The 13471-nt window shown below is 47.3% G+C and overlaps 1 long non-coding RNA gene across 1 annotated transcript; it reads right to left on the bottom strand.

Annotated features, from left to right (window-relative positions):
* Nucleotides 1–2425: 2425 nt before the first annotated feature.
* Nucleotides 2426–6355, bottom strand: LOC119396154 (uncharacterized). The gene is made up of 3 exons (XR_005184398.2): nt 6297–6355; nt 3506–3563; nt 2426–2571 (listed from the first exon to the last, which is right to left on the bottom strand). It is a non-coding gene; the product is annotated as an uncharacterized LOC119396154 (long non-coding RNA).
* Between the last annotated feature and the right edge of the window lie 7116 nt (nt 6356–13471).

Here is a 13471-nt window from a genome sequence, read left to right as displayed (position 1 = left end):
GTTTGCCCCAGCGTAACGGAACTATATTCTCATCTCTCTACCTCACCATCGTCATTCATCACTCCTTCGCTCCCCTGTTCCCCCTCCCCAGTGTAGAGTAGCAGGCCATCGTAAACTGTCACTCCGGCGGACCTCTCCGCCTTTTTGTAAATAAATTCTCCATCTCTCTATAACGATTAAAATGTTTGGCCTGCAAAGTGGCTGTAACAGTGTATTTATCTGTTTTATAACTGATTATGATTTAATGATAATTGTGCATCGATGAATTCACTGAGGCAAAGCGTCCGACGGTGAGTTAAAACTTCTTGTATGGAGCGGTTGTTCTTTCTTTTCGCTTGTCCTAGTGCGCAGAAAAGCAAGTGTTTTCGTGCATACTAAATACACTAAGTATATGGGCATCGTGATGAGGGCGTCCACAATGTTCGCACTGCCCTCGGCTCAAAGTTATCTACAAGGAAAGGTCATCCTTAACGCATTAGGCATTTTAACTATCTTATTGAGAGCAAAGATATGCTTGCATTATCACATGGCTAGCTCTTTCAACGATATGATGGAGCATTTCATGGCAACAGATAAAGATTGTTTTCTTGGCAAATATTTCAGGCACGCGAAGCATTTTAAGAGCTGTCATAAAGGGTATGAAAAGTCTGAAATGAACAAGAATTGCTGTATAATTTTTAAACACTTGGTTTAAATATTTCTGTGCGCACTCGGTTGTCCAAACGCGTAGAGACTTTCCAAAACTAGCCCGCCGAGGAGAAGTAGTACTTATAGTGCTCGACTGCTCAGCCGAAGGTCTCGGGTTCGAATCCCGGCCATGGATGCCGCATTTCGACTGAGGCAAAGTGCTAGAGGCCCGTCTACTGACATTTCGGGGCACATAAAGAACCGCAGTTAGCCGAAATTACCGCAGCCCTCCACTACGGCGTCCCTCGTAGTCGTATCGTGGATTTGGGACGTGAAACCGCAACAACTATTATGTTATTGCTTTACCAAAATATGGCTTACTCATTACAGCAGCCAACTGCCGTTGCAGGGATTCCTTTTATAACCTAAATATTAGAAGAATTTGTCCCTCAACATATTCCGGAAACTGGTTGGTTTCTGGCCGAGCTCTATAAGCTACCGCAAGAACGACCTGCACTCAACATCAGCGTTGATTGGAACCGCGGGGCTACTGCATCGGCCTCCGGGGTATAAGCGGTGGAATGATTGTTCACGGCAAAGCTCCAACGAGAAACGACTTCCGCATCTTCAGGCAAGAATTGGCAGCGGGGATTAAAGAGCTGCTGCCACGCTGCGCCATTATGGGGTGTGACGTCGTGCGGAAGGATATCCCCCAAAGTGAGAAGCGAATTTAGCAAAATTAGTAGTCACAAGCTAGTTTGTTTATAGTGAAAATTCTGATGCACTGCACGAAACAATCACTGTTATATACTTAAAAATAAACGCGTTCCTATTTCTGGTCATTAGTTCAAATAACTTTATTGAGTGCCCTGCGAATCGATGGGAGGGGCCTGGATCCCGCCTAGGCTTCGGCCAAGGGTTCCTGGCCCTTGGCGGCTTCTTCAGCTCGCTGGACGGCCCAGAGTTGGTGCTCTAGGTCCGAGTTGAGCAACGCAGACTCCCAGAGCGCGCGCGGAGGCTGTCGCTGTTTAAGGCTGCATCATGGGTTATTGCTTATTATACCTGGACATCCCCATATATTATGTGCTCTAGCGTGGCTCTAGAGTCGCAGTGTCTGCACTTGTCGGTCGTGTATAAATCTGGGTGAATTATGTACATTATAGCTGGACTCGCGTAGGATCGGGTTTGTAACTCCCGCATTTGATCGACTGTTTCTTGCTTAATTTCGTGTGAGGCGGTGGAAATGTACGCCTCTGCAATCTGTGGCGTACTGTAATTTCGTGAAATCGGGTGATTCTGTCTTCCCCATTCCCATTCGTAGGTATTCCCTGAGGCGGGACTAACCGATCCTTGGTCTTTAAGCCCTCAAGCCATGCGTTGTACCACTCGTATTAATCCGTATTAACCCTTTTGCCTGTATTATTGCTATAGATTGGCTGATTAGCGGCTATGTTCTTTAACATTACACAAGAAAACATCAAACTTTACCTAAGCACCCTAACTCATTGTGCCTTCCTGAAACCAATATGCACGGCGATGCGCACTTTTCAGTTATTCCGGTGAATAGCTTTTATTATATATTACGGCTATTCGGCCTCATCGACAATAATCATCCGTCAGTGATTTCTGTGCATATTTTTTCTGCTTGCTTTTGTCTTAGTGAAAGCTGTCAAACGGAGGAATCCACTTTTAAGAACTATTTAAAAGGCTGTGCGGACATTTTATCCGGTTCATACTTCAAATTTATCAATGTGCTTATTAAAGGAAGAAATGGCAGCCTGAGCCTACTTTGTGAGTACAAGTAACTTTATTCAGTCGATCAACAGGATGATGCTGTTCATGTTCCTATAGCGCTTTTTCCAAGCTTCACGTTTCTTTTCAGACCCGATATTTCTTCATGGGCAGCAACTTGTCATCATCGTCCAAGCGGGTCTTTCACAGCACCTAAAAAAGACGAAAGATGAATTCGTTTTCGTTTTGAGAAAACAGCATGCTCTCTTGCGCTCTCTCTCTCTTCATATATATATATATATATATATATATATATATATATATATATATATATATATATATATATATATATATATATATATATATATATATATATATATATATATATATATATATATATATATATATGTATGTAGCTTAGTGGCTGAAAATTGAACTATAGTGAATCTTTAAATTGCTTTTTACATCTACATTGTTAACACATGTAAAAATCGAACGCTTTCACTTGCACGTCGAGCATACGACGCGTGGCCCGATGCTATAAATTTGGACTTTACAGGAGACATTACGGCGACGGCGAAGGCGAAATTTCACATCGAGTGTCCATTTAATTGCTGTCACAGTAACAAAAAGAAATCTCACAATCTGCGGGAATTAATGTTATGCGAAGCAGGCGGCGTGCCTGACACGAAACAGTGATCGATCTGTCATAACATGCCACTTATGCTCGTCATACATTAATGTCTTTCTTTGCAACTTTCGGCATACATTGAAGCGACTGAGAGCCGATTTCTCTGTACCCAATTCTTTTACGGCGCGACGTAGAGCTCCCCCTCGGCAGTGATTGTACCTCTAGCTGTTAATTTGAAAAGCGAGTGGATATTTTGTAAACACAACTTCCAGTAACACTGGAACATGCTTGGCCGAATACAGTAAGTGTCAAGTGTGGTGACGAAATTAACAAACTTGAAAATATAAAAGATGAATCATCTCGCGCAGGACAGCATGGGTATAGGTCACTGTGAAAGCCTTTCGTTCTGCAGTTGAAAGAAATAAAGGCTGGCGATGATGATGATTATGAGCATAAAACATGACACTAATGCTTCCAACGTAGGAAACAAAGTGACTGTAGGTCTGAAGTACTCACATTGCGGGGGCGATACAAAATAGTCCTCGCAGTACTCATTCGGTTTACATGTTTTACCCTGTAAAGAATGAAGAACGACAACGTGTTATCTGTTTACTTCCTCATTTTTTTGAAACGCATAAAAACTTTTCCGAAGCCATCTTCCAGCCATTTTGAAGATTTATCAACAGGACAGGTAACACATGAAGGAATCAGTGAGAAAGTATTCACTCTTATCTTGATGTATGATAGAGCGCTAGACTTAACTGATCCAACGAAAAAGACATAGGTCATGCAGATAACTATTGGGCTTTCAGCTTATTTTCACACTAGTATTAAATCTACCATGCACCATTCTCCAAGCGATATTAACTCCTAGGCACAGCAGTATATACTGAAAGAGGAAAATGAAAGGCAACACTCTGCAGGAAGTCAACAGATAGCCAAAACTACGGAGATTAGCATAGTAATCACCTGTGACGCTGCAAGTGTATTTCTCGGACAGGCGAGGCGTATGATGTGAGGGAGACCTCATATCTTCAACATCTATTCAATCTAATTCTAGAAATAACATGGAAGCCACTTCTGCTATCATGGTAACGTTCGGAATGTACTGAGTACGTGAGAGTTCAGTTACGCGAATACACCTCAGCACGGCGCTAATATCCTGCTTCCAGGTTTATGTATCAATGAATACTGCCCATGTCATCTATGATAGGTTATTGAGTAGTTTGTCACAATTCTCGCACCTTCACAATCTCGTTTCTGGCTGCTGACAACTTGCGCATTTTCAAAGAATACATTGTGTCATTCCAAAACATAACGTTTCGCCTACTGATACAAGTAAGAGCAAGAAAAGAAAGAAAGAATAACTTGGAGGACGCTTGAGTTCCACCTTCAAGAGTAGAATTCGACAGCGTAATCTTGCCCATTTACATAGCCTTCTCAATCGCTAGCCTCGCCTCGGTTGTTGGTGGACACCGTGCCGCAAGGATAGTAACGTCTGTGCGCGTAACATAGGCTGTTTTAGACTATACTAGAATTCCTGCGGCGAAGAGATTTGTGATGCGCCCACTACGGCATAATTCTTCCTTTTGTAAATTGGGGAAGTACCCAGTAAACTTTCATAAGGAAACACGCGTAACCGCGCAGCTTCACTCTTTGTTGATGCTGTTGCTGTTAACGGTGATTAATTTTATCTGTGCGCTTTGTAATCGGTGGGCCTTTAAACCAACCACTCGTTGCGCAGTGCACATGTTTTGACGCCTGGTGCGAGTTCACGCTTCTGCCACGCAATATTACATGTGTTACGGAGACTCCTCTCTCTACATGACATCCGTATAGGTTTTTTTTTCCCGAAAAAAATTCAAGCAGTGGCGTGGCTCTGTGGTGGAACACCTCCTTGCCACACGGAAGTCCTGGGTTCGATTCCCACTCGAACCGAACGTTTTAACAGCGGGGCTGTTTTTGGCAGCCGTTGGTTATAATCCTGCAAAAGACAATTATCACATCATGAACCGACACGCGCTATGTTCGTACTCTTCTTCCTCTTCTGCTTCGCTCCAGAACACGTGCACCGATTTGCCCTGCGTGGGATGGAATAACTTCGATGGTTGAAAGAAGGAGTACAGAGCGAGAGAGAAAGAAAGAGACAGAAGGAAACAGAAATAGAGAAATTTTAGTAAAAAAATTTCTTCACGAGGCGGGATTCGAACCCGAGTAGCCACAATCCAAAGGCTAGCATCCCAACCACTCGGTGATCCATGCGCGCTAACAGAGCATAACATAGCGTTGCATAGTATGGTACCCCAAAAGGGATGGGAAACAGAAGTGAGGATGAGGAGGAGGGGAAAGGGTAAAGCATAGCATACAAAGAAAGAGACACATAGCGAGAGAGAAAGACAGAAAGAGGGAGCATCAAAGACATACTGAAATTGATACCCAATCGATAATCGATCAATAACTAAAAAATTTCTGGAAATTGCTTACAAATGCCTGGGCATGCATAGTAAAGCATAGTATAAGCCAGGGGTCGGCAACCTTCCGCCTGCGGGCCACATGTGGGCTTCCGGCACGACATCAGTAACCCCTCCCCCTGTCACTTCCTATCTGAAGGTCGACATGACACTTTTGACCTCGAATGGCAGGGGGCGCGGCCGCCCCCCTAATCACCTAAGAGGCGGGGCGCAAAATCTGCCCTGTACATTGACCGTTCTAGCACCTAAGAGGGGGGGAGGCGCAAAATCTGCCCTATACATTGGCTTAGTAGGGTGGGGGGGGGGGCGCTGCGATGAACCTTCGCCCCCCCTGATGGGGAACCCTGCGCACGCCTATGAGCGCAGCTGGTGCGTGTGCGCGGCTGCGCGCGCACTTTACGCGCACTTCGTCTAGCCGCCCTCTACTTCTCGATCCACTCTGCACAGTTGCGTGGACGGAGCTAAAACCATGACGTCAGCGTCGGTATAAGAGGGCGGTGCACTGGCGAGGAAGAAAAAAAAGAAACAGAAACAAGGATGGCCGCCTAGGTCCGCTGTTCCTTCAGGCTTTGCACCACTGTCTAACGTTCCTTTTTATTATTTATTCATTTTGCATCTGTGTCGAATTTTTGCTCACGGGCAACGCTGATTTTTCGCTCACAACCAACGACGCCGACACTGAAACCGGGATTTCTGCGAAACGAGCTCCTTAAGGCTGTCGCGCTAAAGGCGTCATTGTAATTTCCATGTGACTTGTATCCTTATGCAATCGTTATTAACTTTGACGTTCTCTTTCGTGTGAACTTGAGTAATAATATTAAGAAAAATATACTTACATTACAAACCACCGGTTTCTTTCCACTGCCGCCTGCAGGGGGATTACGGCGTGCCGCTTCCGTTAGCGCCACTGAGAAAGAAGGTTTGCCACGAATGTACAAGCAGTATACAGCCTAAGGAAGCCAAGGGTATGAACCTTAGCTCCAAACACACGTTTATAAAGTACACTTTGCCGCAACCTGTGAGGCCAGAGCTCTGGAGACAGCCACTGGAATGACGACTGGACGTGTGGTACTTATAAAAAAGACGAAGACAGGCAAAAAGATAATAATCATGCAAGCTGGCATCATCCAGATTGGTGATTTCTTAAGTGCTAAGAGAAATCGCTTAGCACACTCATGCAGTTGGCATCTTTTTTTTTGGAATTGGATTAGCCTCGACTATCTCCCGTGTATCCTTATGCACCATCTTAAACACAGCTGAACGTTCATTAAACAGTGGTAGGCAACCGCATTCGTTGCAATGCACTGACACGCATAGGCAGAGACTACGGCGGTACAGCGGGGATCGTGCTCCCCTTCCCCCTGACGCATTAATAGAAGGAATAGCCCTCCCACGCCTACCCCTACTCTGTCCCGGGATATTTTTTAACAGCTTGGCTTGGTCCGATTTCATTTACACGACGGACTGTTGGCCGTCTTGTCAGCTATTTCACAGGGGCCTCTCTATTGCCGCTCATTTTTCGCTTCAGGATTCTGTAGTTCGGACCTAGTAACAGAGACAAGTCAAACATTCAGTTTGATTTGTCACTGGCCCAAGATGAATAACCGAAGTGACCACTTCAGCTTTGGCAAGCGAACAAAAAGTCCTGAACCGCGTAGCGGCTAGATTTCGGACTACAACAATGGTTGAGTCAGTCAGTGAATGCTTTCGCATAGATTTGCTCGCCAATAAAACTGTAATTTCTTGGATATCTACAAGTGGGCGCCCTTCCGATCTACCTGCCTATAAATGCGCCGAGAGAAGAACATGGTTGCGTATTTTTAATTTATCAGTGACTGAAGGGTTCGACTACCACTTCGGTGACCGAAGAGTGACTCCAATATACGTCCAGCAAACTACCCTTGGCGGAGAATTTGTGGCTCCAGCTTCGTACAAGGTGCAGTCGTAGCAAATGGTATTTGCCACCATGCACACTTATTTTTCGCCATCCTAAATTAAGTTCATGAGTATTATTAAAGCTTCCTGTGCTAGCATTGCCGCTGTTGCGTGACAGCAGCTTCGCGGACTCTCCGTTCAAGATATATCGGTGTTGCAGCCCGAGATGCCTTCACGCCGTTTCCGCGCACCCCGCGAGCCTGAGACCGCCGCGTCTGTCGTTAAACTGACAGTGAACAGACCACGGCTCTTCCCTGGAACGGTTACGGGGGGGGGGCGAGAGGTGTTTGCCTGTCATCGCGCCCCTTGCTTTGGAACCAAGCGTCGATGTGTTCGACCTTCGACCCCAGGAGCTGGCGCCTGGAAGCCGCGGCCGGGTCACGGTCACGTGATCGTCGTGGAAGGGAGAGAGCGTCGACGAGGCGACAGGGAGTCCACCTCCGGCAGCCAACGAGGGAAGCTGCTCGGAAAACCGCTTGTATAGTCAATCGGGCCTGGGGCCCTTTGTTTTCTGGTCGCGTAGTTTATTAAAAACCCTTCAATAACCATCTCTGAGTCCGCAGTCTCCTACTTCCCCAACAAACTGGTTGGCAGCGGCGGGATGAGAAGAAGGCTGGCGGACACCTGCTGAAGGGAAGGAACTTCGACGATCCGGGATCATCGGGTTCCACTACGCAGACGAGGCAAGCGGCGAAGGCTCCACAACGAGCAAGTCGTCGATCTGGGATCGGCAGATGAGGCAACGTCTCCGGGAGACAAGGCCATCGCACGCTCGTGGTATCGGTGAGTGCTTGAGCGACCACTGTTTGCCAGACGATTAGAACCGGGTTCAATCGGGCACATTAATTTTCGTTTGCCACCACAGGGTGTGTGGTTATTTCGAAAGTTGGTGTAGTCGGCTCTTGCTTACCATGGATATAAGGAAGCTAACAAAAGACGAATTGCTGCTTTTGGCGGAAGAGCTCGGGGTGGAAGTGAGTCAGAAAATGAGGAAACCCGAGATCCGCTGCGCAATTCAGGAAGTTGATTTCGAAGAGGACGAAATCGCAGAGGCATGGGAAAAGATATGCCGCATTGAGAAAGAACGGGCAGAAGCTAGAGAAAGGAAAGAACAGAGGGAACAAAGGCAAGCTGAGTTAGAGCTTGAGAGAGAACAGAGGAAAATTGAGCTTGAACTCGAAAGGATAAGGCTCGAGCAAGCGAGATTGGCGTCGGGAGCGAGTGTGGCAGCCGCTTCGTCCGACCATGTAAAGATGACTAGTTTGCTTCAGCCGTTCAGTGTGGGGAATGACATCGGTCTTTACCTTGTGAATTTCGAACGCATGTGCGAGAGACATTCATTCACCCGCGACACTTGGCCACAAAGGTTGCTTGCGTTGCTTCCGGGGGAGGCGTCACAAGTTGTTGCTCGTCTTAGCGCTGGTGAAGCAGGCGACTATGATTTGGTGAAGTCAAGCCTGCTCTCCAAGTATAAGCTCTCCACCGAAGAGTTTAGGAGAAGGTTTAGAACAGGGAGGAAAAAAGCGAATGAAAGCTTTGTTGAATTTGCTTGCAGCCTTACTGATAACTTGGTCGAATGGATAAAGGGCTCTGGTGCAGAGGGCGACTTCGGCAAGCTTCAGAATTTAATCTGTCTCGAGCAGTTCTATGAGTGCTTGCCGGACCACATACGCCTTTGGGTGAGAGACAGACAAGTTGGCGTCTGTGTGAAGAAGGCAGGGCAACTTGCGGATGAGTATGTGGCGAGTCGTGGCATCAAAGAGACTAGCCTAAGCAGTCAGGGCTATCGAAAGGCTCATTCTGGGCAGCAGCCTTATTATAAAGGACCGCGAGATATGCGGGAAAGAGAGGGCAAAGGGCAGCTAAATTCATCGCAACCGACTGCTAGCGTGAACAAAGAACAGGAAGTCCGAGGAAAGGGGCCAGAGCGTCAGTCAGAGGAATTGGAAAAGAGACGGCCAACCATTTGTTACATTTGCAAAGAAGCGGGTCACTTTGCCAGAAATTGCCGAAAGGAAAAGCGTGTATTCGCGACCATAATAAGCAGTGATCCCACTAACAACGAGCTACTAAAACCGTACACCAAAGATCTAGTTGTAAATGGCCAGAAGTGTAGAGTACTTAGGGACTCAGCGGCCACCATGGACGTGGTCCACCCAAAGTACGTATCAAGCAAGGACTATCTTTCTGAATGCGCTTGGATACGTCAAGCAGTCAGTGAGGACTCTGTGTGCCTGCCAATGGCAAAAGTTCACATTGAGGGGCCATTCGGTACTTTAGAAACTGTGGCAGCGGTATCAAAAGCGTTGCCCGAGGGGTATCCATACCTTTTTTCAAATAAATCCGAGTCGCTTTTGAATGAGCAGGGAAAAAAGTTTGCTGACGTGGATGCACAGGTGCTTGCGCTGACGCGATCTAAAGCCAGACAGCTTTCAGTGCAGTTGCGTTATTCAGACGGGAAAGAGGAACCTGAACTGGAAGAACCAGTAATTGGGGGAAACGTAGCGGAGCAGACGGAGGTCAAGGTACCTTTGAGTGCCGGAAAAGATCAAATTGATGCTGAAGCGGAGCGCCCGCAGAAAGGCGCTGGGCGTGAAAGGCTCACCGAAACCGAGGACGAAGGCTCCTTGGTAAGACCAACTGCGCCTTCTCTACATAAACTACTGAATGTTGGTCGAGATACACTAAGGGCCGCACAGAAAAACGACCCTACGCTTAAGGTCGTGTGCAGTAGCCTAGGCGAAGGCGTCTCCTCGAGTAACATTAAGTTCAGGGAAAGAGATGGTATCCTTTATCGACATTACAAAGACAAACGAGGCAGAAGCTTTGATCAGATAGTAATTCCAGCCGATTATCGGAAGGATCTGCTGAGTCTTTGCCACGATCACCCGTGGGCAGGGCACCTCGGAGTGAACAAAACTAAACAGAGGCTACTCCAGGAATTCTACTGGCCAGGTTGTTTTAGAGATGCACAGGAGTTCGTACGAACATGTCAGACGTGTCAGAAGGTGGGTAAATCCAACGACAAAAGGAAGGCCCCAATGGTGAAGGTGCCTATAATTTCAGAACCGTTCTCAAGGGTTGTTATTGATATTGTTGGACCCCTACCTAAGACCAAGGCTGGTTACAAGTACATATTGACTATGTTGTGTCCAGCAACAAAATTCCCTGAAGCCATACCGCTAAGAGAGGCTACTTCAGTGCAGGTAGTAGATGCCCTATTGACAGTGTTTTCTCGCCTTGGTTTCCCAGCGGAGATACAATCAGACCAAGGGACGACTTTCACGAGTGCACTTACGACCACATTTCTTGAGAAATGCGGAATCAAAATTTTACACAGCTCCGTGTATCACCCACAAAGCAACAGTGTTGAAAGATGGCACGCTGTGCTTAAGAAAGTGCTGAGAGCGTTGTGCCATGAGCGAAAAGTAGACTGGGACTGTTGTCTTCCAGGCGCGCTTTTCGCTTTGCGCACTGTGCCGCACGAAGGCACTGGGTTTGCTCCTGCAGAACTCGTGTATGGAAGAAACCTTAGGGGCCCATTGCAGCTAGTTCGGGAACTTTGGGAAGACAAACGGGTTGATAAGAGTGTGGTAGAATATGTAGTTGAACTAATGGGAAGATTAAATGAGACTCGACAAATTGTAAAGGCCAACTTGGAGGAAGCCCAGAAAGCGGCGAAGCGCTACTACGATAAGAATGCGAGAAAGAGGACATTCAAAGTTGGCGACAAGGTGATGATATTGCGCCCGAGTAGGCAGAACAAGCTCGAGGTCCTCTGGGACGGACCGGCTGAGATAATAGAATGCGTGTCTGAGGTAAATTACTTGGTAAGGTTACCCGGACGGAGACAGGAAGAGCGAGTTTATCATGTGAACTTGTTAAAGCCATACTTTGAAAGGAGGGAGATGGTGAGCATTGCCTTGAATCACTCTCAGGACGTTACTACGGAGGTGCCTTCCTTACTCTGCGAAATGGCTCCGACTGTAGAACAAATCATCGCGCACTCTGTGGATAAGAGTGAGCTGAACAATGAACAAATTGAGGATTTAAGGAGAGTCATAGAGGACTCCCTCGAATGCTTCACGGAGAAGCTGGGACGGACACACTTGGTGACACACGACATTGAACTAACATCAGAAGTTCCATTTACATCTAAAGCCTATCGCATGTCACCAAGGAATCAAGAGATTATGAAAAGTGAGATCAGCCGCATGCTTGAACTAGGAGTGATCAAGCCAGGAAGCAGCGATTACTGCTCTCCGTTGATGTTGGTAGAAGTACCGGGAAAGGATCCACGACCTTGTGTGGATTACAGAAAGTTAAATGCGATCACTAAGGACGAGGTTTACCCTTTGCCGAACATTGAAGAAAGAGTGGAGCTGGTTAGCAAGGCAAGGTTTATATCTACTTTTGATTTAGTGAGAGGCTACTGGCAAGTACCTTTAACCGAAAGAGCCAGTCGCTATGCAGCTTTTATAACGCCTTTCGGTACTTTTCAACCTGTGACAATGAGTTTTGGCCTCAAGAACGCACCATTTTGTTTCTCAAGATTGATGGACCGGGTACTGGAGGGACTTAGTGAATTCGCATTGCCCTACCTGGACGATGTAGCTGTGTTTTCGAATGACTGGAGTTCCCACTTGGAACACGTGAGGGAAGTACTTGATAGATTCAGAGCAGCAGGCTTGACAGTAAAGGCAGAGAAGTGCCAGTTGGGGCGAACCAGTGTCACTTACCTGGGTCACGAGATAGGACGCGGAAAGCGCGAGCCGATGAAAGCGAAGGTAGCAGCAATACTAAACTTTCCGAAGCCCGTGACGAAGAAAGATGTTCGATCATTTCTGGGAATGGCCGGATATTATCAACATTATATACCGAGCTACTCCCAACTCGCGAGTCCTCTAACGGATAGTTTGAGGAAGATGGAGCCGGAAAAGGTCACTTGGACTAATGCAAAAGAGGAAGCATTCTTGAAATTGAAGAACGCTCTATCCCTAGGACCAGTCTTGGCTTCACCTGATTTCAGTCGCAAATTCATTCTCCAGTGCGACGCTAGTAATCGTGGTCTTGGTGTCGTTCTTTCTCAGATAACGAGCAGGGTGAGGAACACCCCGTGCTGTACCTCAGTCGGAAATTGACCCCGCGGGAAGAGGCTTACAGCACGTCGGAAAAAGAGTGCCTGTGTATTGTTTGGGCGATTCAAAAACTGCGCTGTTATCTCGAGGGGACCAAATTTGTGGTAGAGACTGATCATTGCCCCCTGTCATGGCTTAAAGAAATGTCGGGAAAAAGCGGCCGGCTACTGAGATGGAGCCTTATTCTGCAAGAGTTCAACTTCGAAGTTAATACAGAAAGGGAAGTGCGAACAAAAACGCAGATGGTTTGAGTCGAGGGTTCTAAGTGGCTTGAGGGCAATTCGGTGGAACGGCCACCTGTTTTTTGTGTAACCTTGCACTATGGTATGTCTTCTTAGTCGAGAGCCGAATACACCAAAGAAAAATAAGAAAAAAAAAACGACCAAGAGGTCTCAGTAAACTGTCTGGCAGCCAGGTCGTTTGTGCGCTGCCGGTCCCGAGCGTTTGCGAATGTGTGTGTTAGTGCTCGTGCGTGTGTGTGAAGAGCAGTGTTTCTGCAACATACACTCGTGTTTCCTTCTTTCGACCCTGCATCGGCGGAAGCAGCCTCGACGAAGGACTTCATCGGGGGGAGGAGTTTGTTGCGTGACAGCAGCTTCGCGGACTCTCCGTTCAAGATATATCGGTGTTGCAGCCCGAGATGCCTTCACGCCGTTTCCGCGCACCCCGCGAGCCTGAGACCGCCGCGTCTGTCGTTAAACTGACAGTGAACAGACCACGGCTCTTCCCTGGAACGGTTACGGGGGGGGGCGAGAGGTGTTTGCCTGTCATCGCGCCCCTTGCTTTGGAACCAAGCGTCGATGTGTTCGACCTTCGACCCCAGGAGCTGGCGCCTGGAAGCCGCGGCCGGGTCACGGTCACGTGATCGTCGTGGAAGGGAGAGAGCGTCGACGAGGCGACAGGGAGTCCACCTCCGGCAGCCAACGAGGGAAGCTGCT

The sequence above is a fragment of the Rhipicephalus sanguineus genome, chromosome 6 (genome assembly GCF_013339695.2).
Source record: "Rhipicephalus sanguineus isolate Rsan-2018 chromosome 6, BIME_Rsan_1.4, whole genome shotgun sequence".
In the NCBI taxonomy this organism is placed as follows: Eukaryota; Metazoa; Arthropoda; class Arachnida; order Ixodida; family Ixodidae; genus Rhipicephalus; species Rhipicephalus sanguineus.
This window is presented reverse-complemented; position numbering and strand designations above follow the sequence as displayed.